The sequence below is a fragment of the Gossypium hirsutum genome, chromosome D09 (genome assembly GCF_007990345.1).
Source record: "Gossypium hirsutum isolate 1008001.06 chromosome D09, Gossypium_hirsutum_v2.1, whole genome shotgun sequence".
Taxonomy (NCBI): domain Eukaryota; kingdom Viridiplantae; phylum Streptophyta; class Magnoliopsida; order Malvales; family Malvaceae; genus Gossypium; species Gossypium hirsutum.
In genome coordinates, this window is record NC_053445.1 from 12,763,802 (window position 1) to 12,788,395 (window position 24,594).

The 24,594-nt window shown below is 34.0% G+C and overlaps 1 pseudogene; it reads left to right on the top strand.

Annotated features, from left to right (window-relative positions):
* The first annotated feature begins 7,309 nt into the window (after positions 1–7,309).
* Positions 7,310–24,594, top strand: part of LOC121220739 (RHOMBOID-like protein 2) — an 82,416-nt pseudogene continuing 65,131 nt past the window's right edge.

Here is a 24,594-nt window from a genome sequence, read left to right on the forward strand (position 1 = left end):
GTATGATATGACAGAGAATCAATGTTAAAAAGTCCCGTTGAAACATAAGGAATGTAACAGATACAAATGTCATGACATTTGGGTAAAGAGGTCCCATGTAAGACCATGTCTGGGACATGGCATTTGGCACCGAGATAAGAGGTCCCATCTAAGACCATGTCTAGGACATGGCGTTGGTACCGAGATAAAAGGTCTCATGTAAGACCATGTCTGGGACATGGAGTTGGCACCGAGATGAGAGGTCCCCCATAAGACCATATATAGGACATGGAATGGGCACCAATATGAGAACTCCCATGTAAGACCATATCTGGGATATGGCATTGGCAGCATAGGAAACATCCCATGTAAGACCATGTTTGGGACATGGCTTTGGCATGTTATTATCAGATATGAGATCCAAGTATCCTTATTATTCCAATGTTGCTCAACGGGCTAGAAAACAGATTATGTTCTATGGAAGTTCAAATAAAAGTATAATTAGCAACTTCATATGAGTTATAAGATTTAAGAATATGTTATGATATCAATGAGAACCAATATTTCAGCAAGAGAATAGTAAGTTGTAATCTTAAGCTATCTAAATAGGTAAGTAAATAAACAAGTAAATGAGAGTAAGTAAAGAGGAAACTTAAGAACATAATACTTGCATATCATTATTTGTGTTAAATGTTGTTATTTATTTACTTGTAAACTTACTAAGCTTTATGCTTACTCCTTTTATTTCTTTTTCTTTCATATAGTATTATCAAGCATAGTCGGGATCTTGAAGACGTCGGAGAGCGTTCACGCTATCAACCACCACAACTCGGTATTTTAAGACGATAAATGTTTCGAGCTATGGCATGTATAGGGACTTAGTTATTTCAATTGTATATTCTTAAATTATGACCAAAAGATGATATGTAAATATTTGATGATGAATAGTTATTAAAATGGCTAAGTATGAATGTGTTTGTTGTTATAAAAGTCTAGGTGATAAATTATGCATAGAAATCATGAAAAAGTAAAAATTGGGAGTGAATCAGTTTTGAGACAACAGTAGTGATGTGATTTTGAAAAATCACCAAGGATAGTAGAAAATGAATTAAAGAGTGGATAAGATATAGAATTAAATCTTATTGAGTCTATTTTCTTAGAAAAATAACAGTGTAGACAAAGGAATTATGTATTCTGAGATATTTGCATTTTAGTTAGACAAGGTCAAAGTGGTTTTTGGAATACCTTATTCTGACTTTGGAAAGTCATTAAAAATTTTACAAAAATAGTTATGAGTTGTAATTTATTTGTCTAGATTCCTTATTGAGTTTATTTTCTGTAGAAAAAGTGAGAACACCATATGAAGTCTGTACAATGAGATAATTAAATTTTAGTGACGAGAGTTCAGGACAGTTGATCAGTGAAATATTAGAGAATTTAACTAATAAACTGTACCAATTGGCTAAACCAAAAATTATAAAAATTTTATGGTAAAAATATATATTAGTCTAGTTTTAGGTAAGATTTATGGATCTAAATTTTGAGTTTCGTAGCTCGAGTTAAAATTAATTTAGTAACTGCTGCACAGGTGGATAGTTTTATTGTGAATAGTGAAATAAATTATTTTTATTTGTTTAAGTAATCGGAAAATTTTTAATGTTCCCGGTTGGGACCCAAACCATTTTTGTTGCATGTTTTAGGGTCTCGAGAGTTCTTTTAGGGACATTGATTGAATGTGAGTGAATTAATTTTAAAAGCAACTTTTTTATGCTCCGAACTAGTAAGTTAAGTCAGGTAACGCCTCGTGCTCGACTCCGACAATGGTCTTGGGTAGGGGGTGTTACAACATCTCCATCCACAATGTTCTGACAAGAATGAATAAATAAAAATACTACAACAAAAACAAAAAGAAAACAAAAAAAATGAAAACCTAAACTAAGAACAATGAAACTAAGGAGAAAATGTTCAGCCAGCAAAATCTTAAATCAAAAGCTTGTAAATTGGTATGTATAGTATACTAACATTTAACCAAATATTGACCATTATGTCTTGAAATGAAAAAAAGGCTTTTGTCCATGCAGTTTTTCACCTGTTAGGCAGCGATATGGTGATACCCAAGCTTTGATATCATGTTACCCAAAATTGTAGCTAAATTGGGAGTCTTGGGGTCTCGGTATCGTGACACCCATTACTCGTTATGTAACACCCCAAACCTGACCTAAAAGTTATGATCGAATCCAGAGAAATTACATCGACTCATTTGGAAAATTGATTTTAGTAAGTATGTAGCAAATCTAACTTTCGCAAATAGTCACTAGAAAGCTATTTGTTCTCTTTCAAAAGACACTTAAGAATTTACTAAATTTGCAGCAAAAAATGTTTTTTGGAGTTTTAGATTTTAAAATCAAAATCAATTTTATCGACCTAAGTGATTTTGTAGTCCTGTATTAGAAATATCAATTACCGATGAATTAAGAACTAACCCAAAACGAGTTTAGAAATAGATTACAAACCCGAAAGATCAAACAATTAATTATGAAATCACCCTATCTACATTAATTGTAAAAACAATCCGAGATCCTACAGAGGTTTACCTGAATAGACAGAGATAAAACAAAAAGGGGTGAGCTATAAAGCTCTATGTATAACAAAACTCAGATAGAAGGCAAACACACACAATACACAAAACAGAGTAATACATAGAGTTTCATAACGACCATATAACTAGAGTGGAACAAATTACAGTATCACAAAGATTTCATAACGATTGTATAACCGAACAGAGGATGTATGACTATGCTAATGCGGTATTCTCAAAAAAATCAGAATGCAGATTTATCAAAAAATATCCTACCCAACTTTTCTACACACCAAAATAGAGTTTCCCCAGAACTCATCCAACCCAATTACATTAACAAATAATTGTGGATAGTGCCACCAAAATTGCAGACAAGCTGCTAGACAATATTGTGGATAAACCACCAAATACTACATATCATTAAACTATGAAAAACTTCATTCTTTCACATCATCCCAATCCCATGTAATGTTTCATGGCATGCATAGACAGAATCAGAGTGATGAGTATGTAGGACAGGCTATTGTACAATAATAGAATAGAAGGCATGGTAATCCACACTATGCAAAACAGATTTCTCAGATCTCAATGAATCATAACAAATTTTCCATGCAGTCACATGCATGGTTATATCTCAAAATCAATATTAAAAAATTAAAATATTCACATATCACATGTTCTCATTCAACAAGGTACAAAGGGATGTACCATCAAAATTAACAGAGTACAAAACATACCTGGAAAAATCACATATCTTAAACACATCTCGAATAAAAGCACATTATTCACTAACAGATCATACCTACTTAACTTACTTCATGCTAGACATTCGTACAGATAATGAATTATACACTAACAACTCCCATATCTTAAATTCTATAGCATAACTCAGACAATACATGCACCTCAAAAAGCTTACGTTCAATTTGAACGACGCTTACGGCCTAGGGAAAATTTTAGAAATTTGGTCGACATGCCCACGTAGATTCACACAGCCTGGGTGTCTGGCCCGAATGGTCCACATGGCCTAGCACATGGCTGTATGGCTCAACACAATGAGTTACACGGTCTAGTACACAGCTAAACACATGCTCGTGTCCTTGGCACACGCCTTTGTCCTTGGCCAGTGTGACCCAAAATATAATCAATGAGTTAGACGATCTGGACACACGCCAGTGTCCCTAGCCCGTGTGACCCCAATTCAAGGATAGTGAGTTACAGGCCTACCACACGGCCTGTCAAATGGCCATGTGCATCGGGAGCCATGTTATCCAGCGTTCGAATTTTAAAAAATCTCAGGTTTTCGTTACACACAAAATACGATTTTGATGCAGAAGCAACATAAATGAGTCCTAAACCTAAAATGACAATCAATTGGCTAACAAATGATTAATTTGTAATCAAGTTGCTAAAATAACGTCCCAAAGCCTAAGCTTTGTCGAAGAACTTTCAACACAAAACTCAAATTGAAACTTACCGAGTGGTGATTTGAAACAAAAAGGAGAATTCAAACACCATACAACATTAATTTAACGCAACATAGTAAAAAGGAAAGATAACTGTAACAGCCCATTTTCAGTGAAATCGAAAAACTGGTCTCGGGACTAGAAATCTGAAGTCAAAAATTTTATTTTATTATTTCTTACTGCATGATATTCATACTGTATAAAAAATTTTTCAAGAAATTTTGCCAATTACAAGCTCAATTCGATAAAAATTACTAAATCACGTAAAGTCCAAAAGTTGAGTTCTAATAGCTAAACGTATTATATAGCTATAGAAATTTAAAGTAAGAGCCCTTATATGGTAACTACACCACTAATGGTGATAGTGGAATCTGATGGCTTGGTAATATTGAAATTTGTAATAATTTTAAAGGATGTAAAATTAAATTAATTATTAACGATTAAATAAATAAAACAAAACCAAGTATCCTCTTTTTTTATCATCATCTTCAACCGAATTTTGGATTAAGAAAAATCCATTAGAGAGCTTTTTCTTTGGGTCACTTCTCTTGCTTGTGTGGTAAGATTTTTCATTCTGTTTTTAATAATTTCTATGTTTTCGGGATCGTTGTAGCTTAATCTAGCTAGTCCGAGAATTAATTTGTAAAATTGTTAATGGATTTTAGTTTTGCCATGAATGAATATTAGTTGCTTGTGTTGTTTGATGGAAGAAAATTTTTAGTTGTTGATAGATAAACAACTTTTGTGAAGAGATTTTTAATGAAATTGTTAAATAGAGATTAAATTAAAAAAATAGAAATTTTACATGGTGAAATTGTGAAATAAATGAAATATAGGGCATGCTAGGGACCTAATTGATATTCGTTCATAATGGGTTGTGGTGGAATTTCATGAGCTTCCATTTTTATTAGCTAGGGACTAAATTGTAAAGAAATTAAAAGTATAGGGGTAAAATGGTAATTTTTCCAAAATATGATTTTGGGCTAATTTGAAAGAATTATATAGTAAATTTATTTAAATTTATCTGTGTAGATCCAGTTAGACCTTATACGGAGTTAGATCGAGGCAAAGAGAAAGTCTCAGATTAGTTGCCTTCGTATCTATGAATACTAGTCGAGGTAAGTACGTGTAATTAAATTGTGTTTATATGTTTTTCATTGAATTATATAAATGTTATGATTTTTCATATATAATTACTAAGTGCATATCCAACGACGTACGACGATTATCGAGCCCCATTTGAACCTTAGGATTTTGTAAGATACAAATGACATGCCATTAGGGTTACCGATTTATAGCTCATGAGAGCATACCGATCTTCAACTCAAATGAGCATATCGATTTACAGCTTGTATGAGCATACATGTACATGAATTGATGAATTACAGTTATATGAGCTAGCACATTAAGTGTGAGCTATCTCGGGTATCCAATGGTATTCTAAATGGTTCAACAGGCGATTGTCTGTTACAAAACGATATGAGTTCGATACGAACTATTACAGGTATACACATGAGATACATATAAATGATGTTACATGATATATAGATATATGAATTGGATGATACATGTATATGGAACTTGAGAAATGGTTGTGTTCATCCATGATTATTGACTTAAATATATGTATGTGTTTACATGGCTAACATGGTCGGTGAACATGTACTTAGGCATTTGGCTGAATTGTGTTGGGATATGCTTTATTTACTTACCTAATATGCGACTAAATGGTAAGTTATATTCTATGTTATACGAACTTACTAAGCTTAAATGCTTACCCTGTGTTATTTTCCGTGTTTTTTTAGTGAGTCGGAAGCTCGTTCCGGTTGGAAACTTTTCGGAACTATATCACACTATCCATCAACTCTTTTGGTAATTTCAGATGTTTAATTTTAGTTATAATGGCATGTATAGGTATTTTGGCTAATGTTGGCCTATATGTTTTGTTGTAAATATAACCATTTGATTTGGCTTGTGTTTGGCATATTTTGGTATGTATATAAATAACATTAACATGGTTGATGTGTTACTTGTTTTGTATTTGAAATTATGGAAGTTGAAATTATGGTTTGAATATGCATATTGTATAAGTCGTGTAATTTGTTGGAATTATTGTGAAATGGCACTTTGGTTGAATGTCATGATTAGTATCATTTGGTATGTTTTGGTAAGTAAGTTCCATGTTGTATCAAGGAAAACATGTCTATAATTTAGTTGAGTAATTTGCCATATTGAATACATATTTATACATGTTTTTATATTGTCATTTAAGGTGCCTAAGGGTGTATTGGTTGTTTGTGATCATACCATTTACATAAGGCTAGAATATGCATGGATTTGGTGCCTTTTATGGCTTCAGTATATACATATTTGTTATTGTAGGTACATGTTAATTTGGGTGAGAAAAATGGCTTGTAAAATGTCCTATTTTCGACCACACGGATAGAGAAACGTGCATGTGTCTCAGCCATGTGTCACACACAGCTAGATGACACGGTCGTGCGTCCCTTATAGCTTTCAAAGGGTTTGAAGTCAAGCTGTTAAACGGCCTGGCACACGGGCGTGTGAGGTTATTTCAAAGGGTACACGGCCTGGTACACTGGCGTGTAGCTTGGGTGTGTGACCCAAGTCAGTGGGTTACATGGGCACAGACACGGGCTACGACACGGCCGTGTGTCCCTACTTTAAATACCCACACGACCTGAGACACGGGCGTGTCTCTTGACTACGTGAGTCACACGGCCTGGACACACGGCCGTGTGACCCCTGCAGTATTGAAAAATTTTAATGTTTTCTAAAAATTTCTCTGAGTGTTTGGTTTAGCCCTGACTTGTTTCTAATGTTTATTTTGGGCCTCGAGGGCTCGTATAAGGGACAATTTGTATGTTTTGAATTGGTTTTAATATGTTTAATGATATGTTATGAAATGTTTGAAACTTTTGTCCGTTTGAATTGTAAACTCTGGTAATACTCTGTAACCCTATTTTGGCACGGATATAAGTTAAGGGTGTTACATTTATTTGTATCAGAGCTACGGTTTAGTCGATTCTCAAATTGAACGTAGCGTGTACGAGTCTAGCTATACATGCCATTATATAACCTGTAATAGTGTGATATCTCCTAACTGTGTAAAACATGTTTTCATATAGTAATGACGTCCAACCGAGCTGACTCTGGTGAAGTAGAGAGTAACGCTCAAGCCTCCATTCACGAAGTAACATTGAGTGGTATGAGGTTCGTATCTGAGGGTCAAGGAGGTGAGGCTAATGAAGCCTTCTTCTAGATGATGAACGAATGGTTTACTGAGTTCGTATGGATGAACCCGGTTGCTCAACAGCCTTCACCCGCTCCTGCTTCCCAATCAGTTCCCATTATTCCTCAAGGTATGGAACCAATCCGAGTTAGTAAGCCACCTATTTTTAAGATACGTAAGTACGGGGCTTAAGAATTTTATGCTACTACTAATGATGATTCTGAGAGAGATAAATCCTGGTTAGAGAATACAATTAGGGTTTTTGATGCGGTATCCTGTTCATCGGAGGAATGTGTTAAATGAGCACTATCTTTATTAAAAGATTCAACTTACCAGTGGTGGAACACGTTAATTTCTATTGCACCGAGAGAGCGAATCACTTAGGAATTCTTCCAAACTGAATTCTGAAAGAAATATAATAGTTAGAGGTTTCTGGATCATAAACGTAAAGAATTTCTTGAGCTCAAATAGGGTCGTATGATTGTATTAGAGTATGAGCAAAAATTTGTTAGACTGAGCAAATATGCCTAGGAGTGTATTTCGATCGAGACTGCTATGTGTAAAAGATTCGAAGAAGGATTAAATAAGTACATTAAGCTTCTAGTTGGAATTCTTAAGCTGAAAGAATTCGTTGTATTGGTTGATCGAGCACATAAAGCTGAGGAGCTATGTAAAGAGAAAAGACATGCTGGTTTTGAAGCTAGTGACTCGAGAAAGAGATTGACTGGAAGGACATATCATTCAATATCAAAGAAATCAAAGAATATCACAACCTTTCTACAACTTTTGTGGGTTATTCTAGTAAAGACAATGTTATGAGATGCTCCAGTGCAAAACTGCAAGCTACATCTATAGGAAGTGTGGGTAGTGTCAGAGATGTTTGGCCCGAGTACAAGCACTATAAGAAACCACATTATGGTGAGTGTCGATTAAAGAATGGAGCGTGTTTCAGCTGTGGTTCCTTAGACCACTATCTTAGATATTGCCCAAAGAAATCTGAGAAAGAGAAAGCTCAGACCACAAGGTCCAGTAATACTACTGTGAGAGGTAGACCACCTCATAATCCAAGAAATATGAGTGGTAGTCGTGGTGTTACTAAAGATTCTGCAGTGGGAGCTGAGGCACGAGCACCAGCCAGGGCTTATGCTATTTGTAAACGAGAGGATGCTTCTGCGCCAGATGTTATTACCGGTACTTTATCTATTTTTTATACTGATATTACTGCTTTGATTGATTCGAGATCCACTCATTCATATGTGTGCACGAATTTAGTGTCTAGTAAGAATTTACCTATTGAGTCCATTGAATTCATGGTTAAAGTTTCGAGCCCCTTAGGTCAGTATGTGTTAGTTGCTAAAGTGTGCAAGAATTGTCTTTTGATGACTCGAGGTTACAATTTTCCTGCTAAATTGATGCTATTATCATTTGATGAATTTGACGTTATTTTGGGCATGGATTGGCTAACTCTACACGGTGTTGTTGTAAACTGTAGACAAAAGCTTATTGTATTTAAATGTCAGAATGGTGAGACACTTTGTATTGAATCAGATAGTTCGAGTGGGTTGCTTATGGTTATTTCAGTTATGTCAGCACAAAAATTTGTGAGAAAAGGCTGTAATGCTTACCTTGATTATGTACTGGATTCCAAAGTGTCTAAAACGAAGCCTGCATTAGTACCAGTGGTTTGTAAGTATCCTGATATATTTCCAGAGGAGTTACCTGGATTATCGCTGATCAGAGAGGTTGAGTTTGCTATTGAATTAGTACTAGGGACATCATCGATATCGATAACATCTACAGAATGGCTCCTACCAAGTTGAAAGAGTTGAAAGCACAACTACAAGAGTTGACACATAGGGGTTTTGTTCGACCCAATTTTTCACCTTGGGGTGCATCGGTTCTGTTCGTTAAGAAAAAGGACGGATCAATGACATTATGTATAGGCTACCATTAGCTGAACAAGGTTACAATCAAAAATAAATATCCACGGCTCGAATTGATGATCTCTTTAATCAGTTGAAAGGTGCCACAATATTCTCGAAGATTGACCTTAATTTTGGCTATTGTTTGCTCTGAGTGAAAGATTTGGATGTATCAAAAACTACATTCAGAACCAGGTACAGACATTATGAATTTATTGTGATGCCATTTGGTTTAACTAATGCACCTGTAGTATTTATGGATTTGATGAACAAAATCTTCAGACCGTGTTTAGATAGATTTTTTGTGGTGTTTATTGATGACATTTTGATATATTCATGAGATGAGTTTGAGCATGCTGAACATTTGAGGATTGTGTTGCAAGCTCTGTGAGATAAACAATTCTTTGCTAAATTTAGCAAATGTGAGTTTTGGCTCCGATAAGTCAATTTTCTGGGACATATAGTATATACTGAAGGCATCAGAGTTGACCCGAATAAAATTTTAGCAGTTGTTGATTAGAAACCAACGAGAAGCGTATCCGTAGTCAGAAGTTTTCTGGGATTGGCCAATTATTGTCGAAGGTTTGTCAAAGGGTTTTCAATGATAGCTACACCGATGACACAATTATTACAAAAAGATGTGAAATTTGAATGGTCTAAAAAATGTCAGCAAAGTTTCAATTAGTTGAAAGCAATGTTGACTGAGGCACTAGTTTTGGTTTAGCCTGAATCAGGTAAAGAATTCATGATATTCAGTGATGCATCATTAAATGGTTTGGGCTATGCTTTGATGCAGGAAGGAAAAGTAATAGCTTATGCTTCTAGACAGTGAAAGCCGCATGAAAAGAATTACCCGATACATGATCTAAAGTTAGCAGCTATTGTGTTTCTGTTGAAAAGTTTGCGACACCATTTGTTCGGCGAAAAATGTCATATATTTACCGATCATAGGAGTTTGAAGTATCTAATGTCGCAGAAAGATTTGAACCTGAGGTAGCGTAGATGGCTCGAACTGTTAAAAGATTATGAGTTAATTATTGATTATCATCCGGGAAAAGCGAATGTAGTTGCTAACGCTCTAAGTAGAAAGTCTTTATTTTTTCTGCGAGCTACGAACACGCGACTTACCTTATCTAACGATGGTTTGATCTTAGCTGGGTTGAAAGTTAGACCAATGTTTTTACAGTAGATCTGTGAAGCTCAGAAAAGTGATGATGATTTGCTAGCTAAACGGGCACAGCGTGAGTCAATTTTGGATTCAGAATTTCAGATAGGACCCAATGATTGTTTATTGTTTAGAGGTAGAGTTTGTGTACCGAAGAATCCAAAGCTCATTTAGAGAATCTTGCACGAAGCTCATAATAGTAGCTTGTATGTTCATCCAGGAAGTAATAAAATGTACAGTGATTTAAAATAGATGTACTGGTGGCCGAGAATGAAACGCGAGATTTTTGACTTTGTATCTAGATTCTTAATATGCAAGCAAGTTAAATTGAACATCAAGTACCTTATGGATTATTGTAGCCATTCATGATACCGAAGTGGAAATGGGATCGAGTTACTCTGGATTTTGTATCGGTTTTACCCCTATCTCCAAGAAAGAAAGATGCCATTTGGGTTATTGTTGATGATTTGACGAAGTCTGCACATTTTATTCTGATACGTAAAGATTTTTCCCTTGACAGATTAGCTGAATTATATGGTTCTGAGATTGTCAGATTACACGGGGTGTTAGTTTCCATTATCTCGGATAGAGATCCGTGGCTTACATCACGAGTTTAGAGAAATTTACAGGAAGCTTTAGGTACGGGATTGCATTATAGCAATTCATTTCATCCTTAGATCGATGGTTAGTCCGAGCGCGTAATTCATATTCTCGAGGATATGCTTTGTTGCTGTGTATTAGAGTTCGAAGGTAACTAGGAGAAATATTTACCATTGGTTGAATTCGTGTATAACAACGGTTTTCAATCAAGTATAAAGATAGCACCGTATAAGGCTCTGTATGGTCGTAAATACCGAACTCTGTTATACTGGACCGAGCTCAGTGAGAAAATGATACACGAGGTTGATTTGATTCGTGAGATTGAAGAAAAAGTAAAAGTAATCCGGGATAGTTTGAAAACAGCTTCAGATCATCAGAAATCGTATGCAGATCTTAAACGAAAAGACATAGAGTTCAAATTCGGTGAGATTCTTGAAAGTATTGCCATGGAAGAAAGTTCTTTGGTTCGGTCACAAAAGAAAGCTAAGTCTGCGATTTATCGGGCTGTATGAGATTACTTAAAGAATCAAACCTGTTGCGTATAGATTAGCTTTACCGTCAGAACTAGAAAAGATACATAATGTCTTTCATGTGTCTATGTTGCAATGATACCGATCTAAGTCTTCACATGCTATCTCTCCGACAGATGTTGAGATTCAGCTCGATATGTCATATAGTGAATAACCGATTAGAATTCTGGCAACAGAGGTGGAAGAATTGAAAAACAAGAACATAGCTTTAGTAAAAGTTCTCTGGAACTGACACGGTATAGAGGAAGCCACTTGGGAACTTGAGGAAGCTGTGAAAAAAGCAATATCCGAACCTCTTTCCTGGTAAGATTTTCAGGGACGAAAATTCTTTTAGAAGGAGAGTTGTAACAGCCCGTTTTTAGTGAAATCAGAAAAGTGGTTTTGAGACTATAAATTTTAAGTCAAAAAATTTATTTTATTATTATTTTATTACCTACAGCATAATAGTAATACCGTATAAAAATTTCGTTAAGAAATTTTACTGTTTACATGCTCAATTTGATAAAAAATGACTAAATCACGTACAGTGCAAAAGTTGAGTTCTAATAGCTAAATGTATTATATAGCTATAGAAATTTAAAGTAAGAGTCCTTATATGGTAATTAGACCACTATGGTGATATTGAAATTTGTAATAATTTTAATGGTTGTAAAAGTAAATTTATTATTAATGATTAAATAAATAAATAAAATACATATGAGTGTGTTGACCATGGGTCAATCAAAGCATTCACTTAGTATCAAAGATAGAAAATGTACTGGTGATCACATCAGGTGCTAAAGCTTCTTTTCGAGCACGAATCGCATAAGCCCTAGCTGGTGCATATGCCTCAGATCTAATAGCAGAATCTTTCGTTCCACTTTGACTATTATCGGAATTTCCAGTGTTCTAGGGTGGTCTCCCTCTTGTAGCCGTGTTACTTGAACGAGTATCCTGAACGTTTTCTTTATCAGGCCTTTTAGGGCATCCTCGGAGATAATGATCATGAGAACCGCACTTAAAACACTACCCGTCTTTCAATATGTATTCAATGAAGTGTCTTCCATTACATTATTGACATTTAGGCTTGTTGTTCATGACACTACCCACACTCGCTACAGATGTAGCCTAAGTTTTCGAGCTCGAATATTGCTTCCCTATATCTCTCCCACAATAACCCACCGAAGTTTAAGAACGATTGTGGAATTCTTGTAATTTCTTCGATGGAGATGAGAATGATTTTCCCATAGTTCATTTTCCCGTATCACGAGCCTATAAATCTTCTTTTCTTTTTGCTATACTGAGTGCTTCAACCTTGTGTGCTCTATCAACCAAGACTATGAATGTAACAACTCATTTTTTAGTGGTATCAAAAACAGTGGTTTCAGGGCCACCAAATCTAACGAGTAGTTGGTAAATATTAAATAATAATATTTACGAGTCAAATGTGACTTTGAAAATGTTTTTGATTTGATAATTTATGTTATTTAATCGATTTATTAAATTCAAGTGGTAAGACCCTAAGGTCAAGTGGTTTTAGAAAATGAGGTATTGGGACCTCGTTTCTATAAACTGAGCCATAAATTTTTTATAAATATTTACAGAGTGTCATTAAGGTGGTATTAAAGTTTTCTTGAAAAATTTTAACATTTTGATAGTTAATTTATTAAAAAGGACTAAATCGTAAAGATGTAAAATTTGATCACTATTTGATTTAAGTGGTTAAATGGTTTATTGAATAAATGAAACGGGACTTAAATGGTAATTAAACCATTTAAAGAGTTAGTGGACTTATATGGACATGACTTTGGTGTTTTATTTATTAATCAAGGTTAAAATGGTAATTTGATAATTAATTAAATTAAATAAAACATAAGTAAAAAATAAAGGTTGTCATCTTCCTTTTTCTTTTGTTTTTCTACTGAAATCCATGGTTATGGAAGCTAGGTTCGACCATGTTTCATTTTGTGCATGTAAGTCCCTAAGCTATCTATTTTTAATAATTTTTATGTTTTTCAGACCATTGCAACTAGGTCCAGCTAACTCGTGCCTTCGATTTTGAAACTGTTAAAGATTTTGAATGTTTTCGTTAATGAACCTTGTGATTTTAGATGTTAATTGATGAATTTCAGATATTGTTTGTTATTTAAAATTATTTTATTAAGTGATATTTGATGAATTTTCTTATTAGGGACTAAATTATTGAAATAGTAAAAGTACAAGGTTTTGATGTTAAATTGTTGCAATAATGGGCTGTTTTGGATGCCATAAGTATTTGACTAGGTTCAATTTTGGGTAAAAATGGTTAATTTGCATGTTTTAGGCTCAGGGTCTAAATTGAATAAAAGTAAAACTTTAAGGGAAATTTTGTAAAAATGTCAAAAATGATTAAATTGCATAAATTACATTGTTTTTCTGTCTAAATTAATAGATCAAATGAGATTATTAATTTAGATCAAGATCGGGTGGAAAATCGAGAAGAATAGAAAATTACCAAAATGCCCCTGTATTTTGACATTTTTGCAATTTTGCCAGATCAGTTCATATGAACTGTATTATGTATAATCTTGATTAAATTGAATTTTAATATATGATTTTGTTGAAAATGAATCAATATATATGTTATTATACAATTTATCATGTTATGAAACGACGTAAAGCCAATGACGTACGACGACTATCGAGCCCCGTTTGAACCTTACGAATTCATAGGATACAAATGACATGCTATTAGGGTTTATATGTTACGGGTGCTGATCTTGAATTTCCTACCGATGGTTGAGGTCCAGCATGTGTTGCAGATACTCCAAAGCTCGTATGAGCAACATCGTGTAGCTTACATTTCGACCCACAGCTCGTGTGAGTAGGTCCAATTCACATCTCGTGTTAGCATACTTATTCATAGCTTGTGTGAGCATATATGTAAAGGAATTGAAGGACTACGGTTATATGTTAGGACACTTTGTGTGAGCTATCTCGCATATCGAACGGTATTCTATTCGGTTCAACGGGCATGAATTTACAAGGATATGGTAAGTGTTCTATATGAACCAAGACTTGTATGTATGAAAGACTTTGAAATGGTGAGTTACTTGTAAAATATGTTATGTTGAGATGGATGATAAATCCAATTGAATCATGCTCAAGTATAATGGTTATCCATCTCAAATTCATATGAATCATATTTAAATGAGCTAACATGTGTTATTGATGTGCTTATGCTTATGCCAAGCTTGTGGATATGATTGAATTTTATGATTATGCTTATACTATGCATATGAAATGGGTAAGAAAAGGGAGTGATACGTTAAGTACATAATTGAGATGTATTATGATGTTATAAAAAGGTTTAATGAGATAAATGACGTATTCATATGTTTGTAAACTGCTTATGAATTGAATGAATCTATCTATTTCATGGATAAATACATTGAATTAAGAATTAATAATGTTGTTTAGGCTTATGATAAACATTTTGGAATGGAAAGGAAAGTAAGTAAATAGAAAGATATATAATCTTATAAAACGTTTGATAATCATATATTATGTCTCATGAAATCCTATCATGTTATGAATGGTCAATAAATATGCGACATTAATGAACTTACTCATTTTTGAGTTGATGAATATGGTTTGATAAATCTTGAGACATTAGTATAGGTTTACTTTTAACCTATAAATTCTATTATTTAAATGTAATATTATGTTTATTGTTTACACGAGCTTACTAAGCATTCATTGCTTACATAGTTATCTTTCTCTTACTTTACAGATTATTGGAAGCTTGATTGAGTTGCAAGTTAGTCGGAGATCCATCATACTATCCATCGATTTTATTGGTAGATTTTGATGCTTTGGTCGTGGTTCTAATGGCATGTATAGGTGGACATATGTCTAATGTTTAGTTAATGATATCGACATGTAATGTTACTTTGAATTTGTGAAACTTATGATATTTGATGCCATGATGATTGGTGTGCTTTTGGCACTTTGATGTTTAAATTTTGGTATTTATAAGATCAAATTGATACATGGTTTTATGGCCAAAGTGGTAAGAGTTGGCATGTTTGTAAAGTGATCATTTAGGGCATGATTTAATATGAAATTTAGTCAAGTCTGTTTATTTGAATTATGACCATTTGGACATAATTTCGTATGTATATATGTTGGTTATTGGAACCATTTGGAATTGGTTAGAATGGTGACATTTAAATGGATTTGATGCACGTGAGAAGTACTCCCAAAGGTAAGGTCATTTTGATATGTTTGATATAGAAACAGGATAATCAAAAAATGGTTAAATATGCACATGTATAGGTGTTTTGTACTTGATGATATAGCCATTATTTTTGGCTTGTAATTATGGTATTTTGGATGATGCATTAGTTGTTATGTTGGCATGTATATGTGGTCTTATAATGGTTGATATTTTGGCATGTTGATGCTTAAAGTTTGGGAGTTGGAATGGTATATAAAATGCATGCTATGAAATGTTGTTCTGATATGCTTAAATGTGATCATTGAGGTATGGAAATTGATAGTGAACATTGAGTTAATAAATGGCTAGTTTGGTGTGTTTGGATGTGTTGAGATATGATCAAGTTTGCTAAAGTAGTGATGATAGGTGTTGAATATTCGAATTGGTGTTTTTGAGTATGATATTGCCATGTGAACATTATGGTAAATGTTGGCATAAAATTAGTTATAAGGGTTAGTTGATTTGTGGTTAAACTTAGCAAATGTATAATCATGTTTGATTGTTGTGATTAAGGTGCATTTTAGGCATATTGGTTGTATGATTAAATACAATGATGATCTAGCTTGAATATGCATGTGAGGTACATTTTGAATGCTTGAATATAGGTGCAAATGACTTGTAAGGGTGTGCTTGATTCCGGTGAAAGAAATGGCTTGAATTTGGCCTATTTCTTATCCACACGGCCTAAGACACGGGTGTGTGTCTCAACAGTGTATGACAGACGGCCACACGACATGGTCGTGTGTCCCCTGTAGGTTTTTAAAGGTTTTATTTCGACAGTTACACGGCTTGGCACACGAGCGTGGGACTTGGCCATGTGACCCAAGTTAAAGAGTTACACGGGCACGGGCACGGGCTGGGACACGACCGTGTGTCCCTACTTCGAATGCCCACACAACCTAAGACACGAGCGTGTGACTAAAACGAGAGACATGTGTAAGTGTACACAATCACGCAACTAATAAAGTGACAAGTAAATGTCGAGTTATCATACCCACAGGGACTGTGAAAATAATTATTTATGAATGCAATTAAAAACACTTTGGTGAAAAAAAATATTTTGATTTGAGGAGGTGATTAAAAATTTAGATTTTTAACTAAGTAAAATGAATAGAGAGAAAATAAAAGTTCCAATGCACGATTTCAAAAGATGACTTTAATCAAGATGACATAATTGTGTTAGATTAATTACATTTCTTAACTTAGAATTACTAAACTTATGTTCATGTTGTTACGAATAAATTCACGACAACTTGGTAATTTGCTAACTTATGAACATACGCACCTACCAAAATCCATTTATCTCTTGACTATATCTCTATGTCAATTCAACCGATTAAACAAGTTTTAATAAGCAAATGCATTAATGCACATACATACTTACGAAATTAAAAATAATCTCTTTCGCATATCTGTATAACAATTAATTCAATCTCATAAGCACATAAAAGATTACATGAGGCAACAATGTATTCTTACCTTGAAACAGTTTAACCACAATAATCTTGCAAGTTATGCAAGACTAATGTATTGTTAGATACCGTTGTTAATTTAACCCTCAGCTACCTTAGATGATTAAACATGCACTGATTAAGTATCGTGTCAATTAATTACAATTTCAGTCCGTTTAAATAATTAATCCATTAGTTACCTTACAATTGTAATGCAAGAAAACTTAGTCATAGTTTTACTTAATCAAACATCTTACCAAGGCCTAGAACAACACAAACACAATTTTAATAAATTAAGTGGACAAAATGCAATCAACCTAACATGAATTAAATTTAAGTCATATTACTTGAACAAAACATATCAACATATCAACATCATAATTATTCATAGACATGTTCATAACAACAACAACAAAATTAAAAGGATAAGGAACAAGAATCTAATCCGGTGTTTCTCTGAAGCTTGACTAAGTTGCTCCACTCCTCCTTCTCTGGTTATTCTTGTTGAACTAAGACTTCCATGAACACTTGAATGCTGCTCCAAATGGTGGTTGAAGGACTCTTTTCAAGAGGTGAAATTGGAAAGGGAATAGGGAAGAAAATGAAGAACAACGGAAGGGGATTGAAGAGAGAAAGTGAGAGAGAAGTGAAAGGATAAGAGGTTTTAAGATATGTTTCAAATGAGATGCCAAGGGAGGTTTTTATAGGTTGAGTAGGTTGCTAAAAATAGCAAAAATCAGCAGCCATAGAGTCCTCCCATTGCCAGCCACACATGTGGCAAGTTTGAAGGTTTCAAACTTGCTATTTTAAGGTAGGGGAAAATCTAGAAAGGCATGAATAGTGGAGGGGTTTGAATGAAAATTCAAGGAGTCTTTAAGGGCTATTTTGAAAGCCAAATAATCAGCCAAACAAGCTAATGGCTCAACACGTAGGACGGTTTTGGGCTATCCAATGCTCGGTCGGATCGATTTTCTCGATTCAGCTCAACTTGGCCTCTTTTCATAATTATTTTAGATTAAAATTAAAATTAATTATATTATGAATTAATATTGATAATTTGGACCGTCTTTAGCTGAAAAATTAATTCACCTAGATGCTTTAAAAATCGCTTCTCGGTTTTGCGCTTCTAGTAGTGTCTGCTGAGCCAATTTTCACCCTTTGTGCGAATCTATCGAAAATGATTAAAATTTATTAAAATTTATTATAAAATTAATTAAAATTCAACATGTTAATAATTTGAGTACAATTTGATTCTTTTATAATTATTATATATTTTTCAACAAGAATTACTACGAATTTGAATGAATTTGAGTTTAAAAGGGTATGAAAAAGTGTGTATATTTTCGTGTTTCCTATGACTCAGCCGTGTGACCCCTATAGTATGAATTTTTCTATCTTTTTCCATAAAGTTCTAACTATTTTTTATTTACTCCCGAATCATTTCGAAAGGGTTTCTAAAGCCTCGATGGCTCGAAAAAATGACGTTAGGCATGTGTTTGAATGGAATATAATTTATTTTATAAATGGTTGTAATTGAATGTTTTAAGTTCAAAGTTTTCGTTAATGCTTCGTAACCCTATTTCAGCGATGAATACGAGTTAGGGGTGTTACAATGAATTCTTTCAACTCAAGAATCTTGACTAGCAACTTAATATCTTCGTTTAGACCGTCTTCAAACTAAGTGCACATAGAAACTTTCATTGGTACACATTCTTGAGCATACTTGCTAAGTCGTGCAAATTCACTCTCGTACTCAGCTACTATCATACAACCCTATTTCAACTCTAGAAATTCATTGCTCTTTTTATCGATAAATCGTTTGCTAACATATTTTTTCTGAACTCTGTCTGAAAGAATTCCCAGTTTACTTGATCCCTCAGTACTACCAAAATCAATGTATTCCACCACTGATAAGCCGAGTCTTTCAATAAACAAACAACAAATTTCAAGCATTCAATCATTGTACAAGACAATTCATCGAAATCCCTAATTTGTTTTCTAACCAAAACTCGGCTCTCTCTTGATCGTCTTTGGTTGTACCATGGAACTCTTTAGCCCCATACTTTCAGATTTTATCAACTGGAGGCTTACTTCCACTAGTTCCAAACCCTGAGTAACTATAGGGACCAATTGGGGTACAGGTGGGGGTAGAGGTCGTTGAGCCATTATTAAACCACTCAGACATCATCTAGAAGAGGGGTTCTTTATCCTCTCATCCCCAGCACTCAAATACTGGCGTACTACCAGTAGACTCCGTGAATGGAGGCTTGCGCATTACTTTCCACTTCGTCAGAATCGGCTCGGTTGGATGGCATCTTATCTATATAAAAACAGAGTTCAATTTGAGTCGGGATTTATCACACTATCATAGGTTATATAATGGCATGTATTTCTAGACTTCATACATGCTACGTTTGGTTCAAGAATCGACTAAATCGTAGCTCTAATACCACTAAATGTAACACCTCTAACCCGTATCCATCGCCAGATTAAGGTTACAGAGTACTATTGTATAAATAGATCATTTAAATATAATTTCATTCTCTATCATAAACATATCATAAATTAATCATACATACACGTTTCGTCCCTAAATCGAAACCTCGAGGCCCTAGAAAAACCTAAGAAACATTTTGAGACCAATTTGAAATCATTTGGAAAGTGTAGGAAAGTTCCACAAAAATTTGGAAACAGGGGTCACACGGTCATGTGGCTAGGCCATGTGTCTCACACGGCTAAGACACATGTCCATGTCTCAGGCCGTGTAACCTTTGAACTAGGGACACACGGCCGTGTCCCAACTCTTGTCCTTACCCGTGTAAATCTTTGAGTTGCTCCACACGCCATGTGCCAAGCCGTGTGCTAGGCCGTGTAACTCACTGACTTGCATAAAAAGGAACTCTCAGATGACACATGACCAAGTCGCCAGGCCGTGTGTCACACACGGTTGAGCCACACACTTGTGTCTCAAGCCGTGTAGACATAAATTTGCCTAAAAATCAAGCCATTTCCTATACCATTTCATGCATGAACATTTAGGTCTTTTGTGCACATTTTCAACACACCAAAACCCTTTCAAAACATACATATATTTGCCAATCGAAAAGTCCTAATTCAACTAATCAATATGCCATTCAAAGGCACCTCAAATGCATTCATCAAAATTTACCTAAACATATCAAGTTTACCTAATTTGAACCATCAATGTATAATTCAATACTTTCCAAAACATACCATAAGTTTACCATAATCATACCAATTCAAAACATACCATATGAGCCATTCAAAACATGCATCATAAGATAGCCACAATAACACAAACTAGCAAGGCATCAAATGTACCAATAAAGTTATCTTACACAAATTAAACATACCAAATCTTCAACTAAACATTCAACTAAAAATACCATCACAAATCAACGTATACATGACATTATAACCTTGGCCAAAACATTCAAAAACTACCAATATTTATGTTGGATAGTGTGATAGATTTCTGGTGAGCTTCCAAATCGATCGAGCTTCCGATAATCTACAAAACATAGGAATGAAATTACGTAAGTAATTAATGCTTAGTAAGCTCATATAACTTAAAACACAACTTACCATTTCATTTTCATAATGTAAATACCATAAGTGTAATACCAACTAAAACCATACGTTTAATGCCTGTGCAACATCAAATACACAAGTTAGTGCATTTCTACATGGTTCAAATGAATTCATCCATAACAAGTAAAGTACATATTTACTCACATCATTTAGATCGCCATTTCCTTTTCATAAGTTCATGATACATTTCGTTTGAAAACTTACCATTTTTTTCCTTTTCAAACCTATTGAACCATCTAGAATTACCTTCGGATACTCGAGAAAGCTCACACAAAGTATGCCTTTACATAACCGTAACCTTTCCTTTACATCATTACTCATACAAGTTGTGAAATGAGTCTGATCACACAAGCTGTGGGTCGAATGTAAGGTACACGATGCTGTTCACTCACGCTATGGAGTATCTGCAACAAATGCAGGACCTCAGCCAACGGTAGGACTATAATAGCTCGATTTAATTCCTAGTCGGAATAGTGGTTTTTAGACCACAAATTCGACGACAAAGGATTTTATTATCATTATATTTTTATGGACTACAATTTCACAGAAAGATTTCGTGAAAATTTTGTTCAAAAATTTTGACGTTTGGGCACTCAATTTAGTCAAAAGGACTAAATTGTAAAAAAGTACAAAAGTTGAGTTCTACATGTTAGAGGTGTCCAATTGTTATGAAATTTTAAATTGGAGGCATTTAAATGGCAATTAAACCATTGGTTAAATTGTGGGCAAAAATGGACATGAGATAAGTGAAATAGGATATTTTTAAGTGAAGGGTATTTTAGTTATTTAGTTATTAAAATGAATTAAAAACAAAATTAAAGCCAATTTTTGTCCATCTTCAATCTAGGGCCAAATTTTACAAGGGGGAAGCCATAGTTAGGGTTTTCAAGCTTCCAAGCTCCATAATAAGTGATCCCAAGCCCGAGTTTTAATGTTCTTTACGTTTTTGGAATCCTGATAACTTGATTTAGCTTATTCTAGCAATAATTTAATCTAGAGTTCATATTTGGAAAAATACGCATGGGTAAAAATTGTTTATTTTGATGTTTTATGGTAGAATATGAAGCTTGGAATTATGTTAAACAACTTTTGCTAAGCGATTTTAAGTGAAAACGAGTAAAACGTCATAATCGGTAAAAATACCTAATGTTCATAAGTAAGTGTTAGAGCGGGAATTTGAGGTTACCATTGATGGGAAAAATGTTCAACATGTTATAAAACATAATAATAAGAGATGAAGTTTAATTTCCGAGCTTTGGGACAAAACTAGAAATATGCAAAAGTTTAAGGGTAAAATCGTAATTTTTCTAAAAATTGAGTCGAGGACTGTTTTGATAAATGTGAATATTAAACAAGCTAAATTTGATATTGTAGATCAAGAAGAACATGGAATCAATCTCAATCGGGAAAAAGAAAATATCGTAGACTAAATTGTAAAATTACTATATTTTGCACCGAGGTAAGTTTGTATGTGAATAATTCATTTTTTTAATTTTATTTAATATATTGTTGAGATATGATTGAATATAGAATAAATATTTGATGTAGATTACAAAAATGTGGTTAAATTTGAAAAAGTTGGTAAAATGTTGTAAAATAAGGTTCCCGATTGAACACTCGGATTACACTGGGATTCATTGAATGTAAGGGGTTGCTAAGTGCAGACTCCCAGAATCACTTATCAAAAAGGGGTTACTAAGTGCAGATTCCTTGAATCGCTGATAAAAAAGGGGTTGCTAAGTGCAGATTCCCCAAAACTCTGATAAAAAAGGTGTTGCTAAGTGCAGATTCCCCGAAACTCTGAGCAACAAGGAGTTGCTAACTGCAGATTCCCTGAATTATTGATTCTAAAGGTGGTTGCTAAGTGCTGACTCCACCGTACCCTTGATTGTGAAAGGGCTTGTTATGTGTTGATTCCCCGTATCACTGAATATAAGGTGGTTGCTAAGTGCTGATTCCACTGATTAACGATTAATATTCTGAAGTGTTCATCGGGGAAATTGGTCAAGTGAAAGTACATGTGAAATGGATAAGATTACATGATGAATATTGGGTTCGATATTTAATCTACCCTTGAGTAAGATGATATGAAGTATTAAAACTATTAAAGAGTAAATTTAGAAATAAAATAGTTTTGAACAGCAACAGTTGTGTAACTCTGAAAAATCACCAAAAATGGTGGAATTTGAATTATGGGTTTGATAAGATATGAAATTAAATCTAAATGAGTCTATTTTTACATAAAGGAAACAGAATAAGAAAAAGAGTTAAATATTTTGAGATATTTTAATTTTAGTGAGACAGGGTCAGGATGATTTTGAAATCCCTTGTTCTGAATTTGGAAAATCACTAAAAAATGTAAAAAAATAATTATAGTTTGTAATTTGTATTATTAAATTTTTAATTGGGTCTATTTTCAATAGAAACAAATGGGAACATAATTTGAATTCCGTACAAAGAGATAATTAATTTTTAGTGAAGAGGGGTCAGAGCTGTCGAGTAGTGAAATAGGGGAAAATTTAAAGAATAAACTGTACTAATTGGCTAAACCAAAAATTCTGAAAATTTTATGGTAAGAATATATATGAGTCTAGTTTCAAGTACAATTTACGAATCTTAATTTGGAGTTTTGTACCTCCAGATAAAACTGATTTAGTGACTATGATGCAAATAAATAGCTTGCTAGAACTTGAATAAATAGTGAATTTATGTGTGATTAAGATTATATTATCTATGAAAACATGCTAGAAACTTGTTTATTAATTACATACTTACTTACTAAGTTATATGCTTACTCCTCTTTCCTTTCCCTTGTTTTATAGTGTCACCAGTTGAGCTCGAAATTCAGAAATATACGGGAACTCATCTACACTATGTACAACTTTTGGTATTTTGTAATCAATATTTCTAAATTATGGCATGTATAAAAGACTTGATTTTGATGTTATATGTTACAAATTATTTAGCCTAAATGTTAGTATATGTTATTTGATAAATTATTTTATACAATGCTAATGATGATAGTTAAAATGTTAAGTATGATTTAAATATATTTGAGAATATAAATGTTGGTTGAAACATTGGAATTGGCTTGGTTACGATCTAAAAATTTTCATGTGAGGTTACATATTTATAAATGGGACTATGTCAAAATTTTCGTAAAAAAAACTCTTAGTTGGAATGATAACAAGTGTTTGTGTTCTAGTAATACCTCATACTCTATTCCAGCGAGGAACATCGATAGGGGTGTTACATTTTAGTGGTATCAGAGCTATGATTTAATCAGTTCTCAGATTAATTTAATGTGTGTGAAAGTCCATCTATACTTGCCATAGATATATTGTGATAGTGTGATGATTTTTGATAATTTAAATTGTGTTTTTATGTAGAAAATGGATCCCGACTGAGCTGTAATAGATGATGTAGAGAGTAATGCGTCGGCTGCCGCGCAAGGGACCGTGCCTGAGGAAAGTAGACTTGAAACACATAGTCAGGGTGATGGGGCTCGATAAGCCCTCCTTTATATGATGAATAATTGGTATACAAAATTTGTTCGAGCAAATCTGATTGTTCAACCTCCTCCACCCCCTCATATTCCCCAACCAGTTCCCGTAGCTCCACAAGGTATTGATTTGGTAAGATTGAGTAAACCTCCAGTTGATAAAATCCGAAAGCAAGGGGCTGAAGATTTCAGGGCTACTATAGATGATGATCCCAAAAAGGCAGAGTTTTGGCTTGAAAATTCTATCCGGGTATTTGATGAGTTATCTTGTAGTCCCAAAGAGTGTTTGAAATGAGCTA